Raw genomic sequence first — 6,568 nt, forward strand, 5'->3', positions numbered from 1 at the left:
TTGTTTTATTTATTTTTTGTTTCTTTTTTTGTATTTTTGTTGAGAAGATCCACCAGAGAGGCAACCCCTTCTTCAAACAAACTGCACACCGGAGACAATACCTAAATTGACACAATTAGAAATGAAAGGGGGAATCTAACATGAGGCAATGAACAAATTCAACAACCATTAGGTCTTACCTCAGAGGCCTTTACTCCAGAAAACTGAAAATCTATTTGATATTGGTATTTTCTAGACAGATAACAATTACCAACATAAACCCAGATCTGGGAAGGTACATGGATAATTCTCAGAAGAAAATAGGTACTGTCAGTATAGTTTGCCCCTCCCAAAATTAAAAAGCAAAATTTCTGGGCCATATGGCTTTAACGCAGAATGCTATCAGACTTTTAATGAAGACCTAATAACAATAGTGCTTCAATTATTCCACTATATTGAACTAGATGGAACATTGTTAGACTCCTTCTCTGAGGCCATAATCAACCTGGTGTCTAAACCACACAAGGAGCTCCCTACAGAGAGTGTAAGCCAGCCAGGGGGCCAGGGTGAGTGCTCATGGTGGGAGGGACTAGCAGAGGTGCTGTGGCCTTGGTGTGCACAGGCTTAGGGCTGGGGCAGGGTGCGTGGTGAGTGTCTGTGGCCACTTGACCTGGGTCCCAGTGGGCGCCCAGGGAGGTCACAGGCCAGTTGTGCATCTTCTCCCTGTCTGCGGGGCTTCTGGCCCAGCCAAGCACAGCCTTCATCCTGGACATCCACAAGGACAATGAAATCAGGAAATGGGGGGATCCCCTGAGCCTCTCTGGCTTCTTTGGCCCTGCGCTGCAGTTGCAGTCAGAGGAAAAGCAGCTGTGAGTTCCCCAACTCTTCCCAACCCCTCAGGTCTCCATGCCTTCCCACTCCAGAGAGGAGGAGGGCAGGGCGAGCTCTGCTGCTGCTCTTCCATGCACCCAAAGCCTAACTTTTGTCTGGAGGTCACTGCTTGCCCCTGACCTTGCCCCTGACCATGAACTTGCCCCTCCCCCTACTCCTGACCCTGCCTCTGCCCTAGGCACCTAGGAGAAGTGAGGAGAGCCTGAAGGACAGACCCCAGGCCAGGACCCCCAGAGACTTGTGTCGCCCATTTCCTAGAAGTGTTATCCTCAATTCTCCACACTGGGTTTTGTTTGTAGGGAACTGGCAGGTGGAGGGCTTTGCTGAGCCTGGGATAGTGGTGGGACTTATGATTGAGGGAAGTCTTTCAGGGAGTTGGAGGCCTCTCTCAAACTCTCTGACCATCAGATACCCTCCCTGATTTGAGCGCCCTGGGGAAGTTGGGAAGCCACTTTTCCCTGTCCTGTGTGACTTTGCCTGAATGTGAGCTCTTCTGCTGGAGATACTGTCACATGCTTCTTTAAAAGCACCTGTTCCTCAGATCTAGATCAGCTGCGAAAACAGGCTTCTTCAAGTCAGGTTGAATGCTACCCCTCCCAGCTCAGAGTTGATAAGATCCCCCAGCACAAGTGCTGGGTGGGTCCCAAGGAGGAGTTAGAGCAAAGTGCCCCTTCTGAGAAGTGACTTCCGAGATGAACAGACCAGAGAGAACAGAGTGCATCCCAGGAGAGAAGAGGCCAGGATGATTTAAAGTGGAGAAAACCCGCATGTCCACCATCTAACAACGTTAGGGTTTGTGCAGATGTGGACTTCAGAATCTTGAGGTCAGATTTTTCTGAAAACACCTGCTAAGTGAAGGTGAAGTCTACTGTGGGTGGGATTGTCCCAGGCAGGGAGGGGATCTGACTCTGCAGGCCTGACCAGCTTCTTCATTCTCCTGAAACTAAGTGTTGGTCAGCTGTAAATCTGAAGTGAGAGTTGGTTTTTGTCAACAAAAAGGATGAGATTTCAAGTCTCACACATTATGTGAGACACACATTTACCCACGGGGGATTTGAACTCACTTCTATAGAAGTGACTGGGGCGAACAGAGGGAAAGCATTCTCACCTATAGCATTCTGTCTGTATCAGAGACTACAGGGACTGGATTCCTGGACAGACATGGCCAAGCAGACACACCGTGTAATGGGGGGAAACTGAGGTAAGAAATATCCTGGGGACAGTGATTTCAGATTGTTTGTGCCTTTAGCCAGGAATCTCTTTTGCCATTAAGGCAAGCAGCCTTGGGCCTGCTAACTTGTCACTACTTCAGGGGTCTCTGCTCTCACACCTGCATCAGGTCCTCCTCAGATGAAGGCCTCTCTTAAAAAAAAATAAAAATGTATATAAAGCAATGTTTCTCAACCTCTGGGCCACGACCACTCACAAACATTGTATATCAGATACCTTGCATATTATGACTTATAAGAGTAGCAATATTAGTTATGAAGTAGTAATGAAATAATTTCACGGTGGGAGTCATCACAGCATGAAGCGCTGTATTACAGGTTTGCAGCACTAGGAGTGTTGAGAAACACGGCCATAGAAGCTGACACATGGGAGCAGACCAGAGAATATTCCTCCATTCACATAACAATTAAAACACTAAATGCACGGATCAAAGAAATAACATTAAAAGGGGTAAGGTATGAATATCCAGTAACAAATGATTTCAGACCTATCTGAATTGCACCAGACTTCTCAATAGAGACTCCAAAAGCCAGAACATCGTGGGCAGATGAAAGGCAGACCCAGGCTCCTATACCCAGCATAATTCTCAGTCATCATGAATGGAGAAACCAAGATATTTCATGACAAATCCAAATTTAAACAATATTTTTCTCTAAGACAGCATAACAGAGGATAATAGGAGGAAAACTCCAAGACACTGAGCTAAACTATAACCAACAAAAAGCAAGAAATTAGTCACCTTGCAATAATTTCAAAAAAAAAAAAAAAGAAAGACAAGCACACAAACATAATTTCACCTACAACCAGAAAAAGAAGAGAAAGCAGCAATCATTGGTCTTTAATATCTAACCAGACCCTCTGTCACCCATTCCCCAGCTCCTATGGACCCCTTTTGCCAGCCAAAGTGTATACAAGGATGGGTCTATGGTTCTAGGTCACTGTGTAGAAAAGGATTGATTGACTTACCTGGCATTAATGTGCTGGTAGGCCCTTGGCTCTTGTGAAACATGTTGCCCACCAAATAGGAATCCTAGAGGTGTGAGGGGGGAATGGATGTGTATGGGAGGGGAGCACTGTCATAGGCAAAGCTGAGCAGAAATGGGAAGTGAGGATGATGAGGGGATACTGGAAAGGGGGCCACATTTGAAATATAAATAAATAAAATTACCAATTAATAAAAAATAGCCAAGAATAAAATAAAAAGTGAAAAGGTAAAAGAAAACTTACAGCAAAACAAAACTAAAGAAATCCCTGTAGTATATTGGTCTAATTCTGCTTGTATTTAATGCTAATTTGTGGAACTCAAGACTGGCTAATCCCCAAAAATCTGACCCTGCTCCCAGTTAACTGTGATTATGAAGAAGCCAACAGCCAACAGCTGCACAGCAGAGAGATGGGGGAGGGGAGCTTTGAGGGCTTTGCTAGACAGGATCATGAGGAGGGAAGAAGGAAGAAGAAGCTGCCAGAGAATAAAGGAAGAACATGTGTGATGGAGAGGAGAGAGGAAGAGGAGAGCAGCCATGGTTAAGGGAGAGGAGAGCCTGGTCCTGAGGGCTGTCCAAGGGGAACTAAGAGCAGCCAAGATGCTACACAGTGAGTAAGAGTTGAGTGTTATTGTTTGTAAAGTAGATCTGATGCCATGGAGGGCAGGCAGCTGCCCAGCTACTGTGCTGATTAAGGCATAGTATACATAAATTTAACACAATATGTATAACCAGTAAGACAGCGCTGTAGAGGATCCTAAAAGGATTACTTTAGTTTGAAGGGAAGGATAAAATGCCAGAGGAAACAAGAAATAATTTAATAAAACTATGACAGTCAATCAAAAGAAGCCAATAAAAACCACAAAAATTAACAAAATGACAAAATTTAATACATAGGTTTAAATAATATTTGCACGTCACTAAACTCAATTCCCCAGTAAACAGACATACATTTAGCCAGAAACAGGATCACCATCATGAGAGTTGTAGAGGATATACTAGGGAAACAGACCTAAGACACAGGTTCCTATGGCGATTCAGTGCAATTTCTCTATCAATAAAAACCAACAAGCTCTAGAGTTAAATGTCTGTGTTAGTGCTGACCTACACCACCAGACATATATTTTCTTTTAGGTAAATAACAAAATCATGGGGCTTACAATGTAATCAAATATCCTGAAACATGAGTTTGCAGTGTTCCCTACACTTTTTAAATCAAGTCTGACTACCATTTTGGTTGTTTCCAATCTTCTCTGAGTGGATCATCAAGGGAATCCCAAGGGAAATCAGAAATGGGTTCTTGAAGCTGTTGCACAGGCCCAGTATAGACCTAAGTACCACAGAAGAAACCTTGATTCTTATCACAATGGATCATTTCACCATCCCTCTTGTCACATAACTTATGGCACAATGTCACCTCTCCTGACTTTAGCTTCTTCTCCTAAATGCTGCTGAAGGGAAGATTTGGTGTCAAGGGGTCTGGATTCAAACCACACCAACACTGAATTCATTTAAATAAGTGTAGTTCATTGAATGCACACACCAATACAGTTCAACCAGAGCAACAGCTCACAACTGTGTACTGGACATTGCTATGGCCCAGCTCATTGCAAGATCCACATGGGCTCATGCACAAGTGCTGGATGCTGCTGTCTATGGCCCTGACTCAGGCCATTTTACACATAATTGTTTTTATTTTCCTGGATTCTAATGGGTCCTACGTGAAACTCATAGTTGGGGAACTTGTTAAGATTAACAAATCTCATAACATACAGAACATAACAGGGTATGTTACCAGCACCACACTGTTCAATGTCAGATTTTTTTGTTTTTCTTAGTTTGTTTCTTGGCATCCATGATGTGGAGGCATATTACAGAACAATAGGAAAGAGCTGGCTGCTGTGTAACAAATTTGCTGCTATTAAGGTAGGTACGGGGGCAAGACCTCAGCAGTAGCCCTTAAGATGGGAAGGAGATGATGTGTTTGATAACTGAAAGGAACTGCCTCAGCTGTGTTTCTCTGCCTGCTCAGTGCCCATTCACCATCACTCTGTCCCTGAAGAGGAACTCAAGGTCTGCCCCCTGCTGCCTGTGAGCCAGGACTAGGCACAGAAAGGCAAGGCCACAGTGCTGGTTTCCAATCCCTCAGTAATGCTGGATTTCCAATAGCGTACTTGTATACACAAATACAGTGTGGTAAGTTGCAATAGATACTAATCATTTCTCACATAGGGCAGCAGTTGATTGCCTACAACTAATTCTATTTAAAAAAAAGAAACCTGGCTCTTGTATAAATATACAAAGAAATATCTAGGATGGTGGGGGATGAATTCTGCCATGGACTGAACTCGTGGAAATGGGGTTGGGAGAAAGATGCATGGTTAAATAGCCCACTAGGTTCACATTGTGTCAACTTGATTTAATCTAAGGACAAAGAAGTGGAGTTTCTCTGATCGCTTTCTTCTAGTCCCTTTAAAGCATCACTGGGGTTTGAACTCAGAACTTCACACTTCTTGATGGGGCAACAACACTCAAGGAAGCTTGAGACTGTCATAGGCACAGTATTATGCTACATATACAGAGTAGAAAATACTAAGATGTTCAGATGGTGATGTCCATTTGTATGCACTCTTAATGTGGACCTAAGGAAAGAGAGAGATCAAGGTCCTTAGAATAGAAAGATCAGTTCCAGTTTTTTTTCTATCATTCCAAACTGAACGGCTGGTAGGGAGAGAATGGTAGATAATCGAGAATTAGTATATGATGCTTTGAATGAAGTGTGGGTTTCTGTGCTGGCTTTAGACAGGATCTCAAGTATCACATGTTGCCCTCTCCCTGGCTGACCAGGTTCACTCTGAGCTCAGATGAACCTCTTTCCACTTTCCAATACATAGGCTTACAAGAGTGGCCTCCAAGGACTGTGAGGACAGCATTAGCCTTTGACAGTTGAGGTGTGTAACCCACAACTATAGTTTTAGCCACGTTTTCCCATGTCTACCAGCTATTTCAGATTGTTGCTGTTAGATGCCTGACAATCAAGGACGCATAAAAATACCCTGATAGAGAGCAAGGACATGGTGATCACATCCTTGCCTCTTCTGTATGTTCTGGATGAGGTTTGTTAAAATTCCAATATTGCAAAAATCTTTATATAGGGCCCATCACATTAAGGGTCACTATGCACTGTTCTATCTAAAATGGCCTAATCAGAACTGACCACCAGATAACACTTCCTGCAATCTTCATATGAGAGAGAAGCTTGAGCTTTTTGTTTTGACTTTTTCTCTCCTCTTTCTTTCTTGTTTTTTGCTATATAAGTTGCTATATGAATTTGCCCCCAAAATTTGAACTACGGAAGTGATCTATCAGTGTTAATGTGTGCATTCTATAAATTATTCATTATTTACTATGATAGGTGGTTTTGTGTTTGGTGGGGTGGACATTTCCCAGTGTACAGGTGCTGGGACCTTGCTCTATCCACTTAA

Source organism: Rattus norvegicus, chromosome 19, assembly GCF_021556685.1.
Source record: "Rattus norvegicus strain SHRSP/BbbUtx chromosome 19, alternate assembly SHRSP_T2T, whole genome shotgun sequence".
Classification (NCBI taxonomy): Eukaryota; Metazoa; Chordata; class Mammalia; order Rodentia; family Muridae; genus Rattus; species Rattus norvegicus.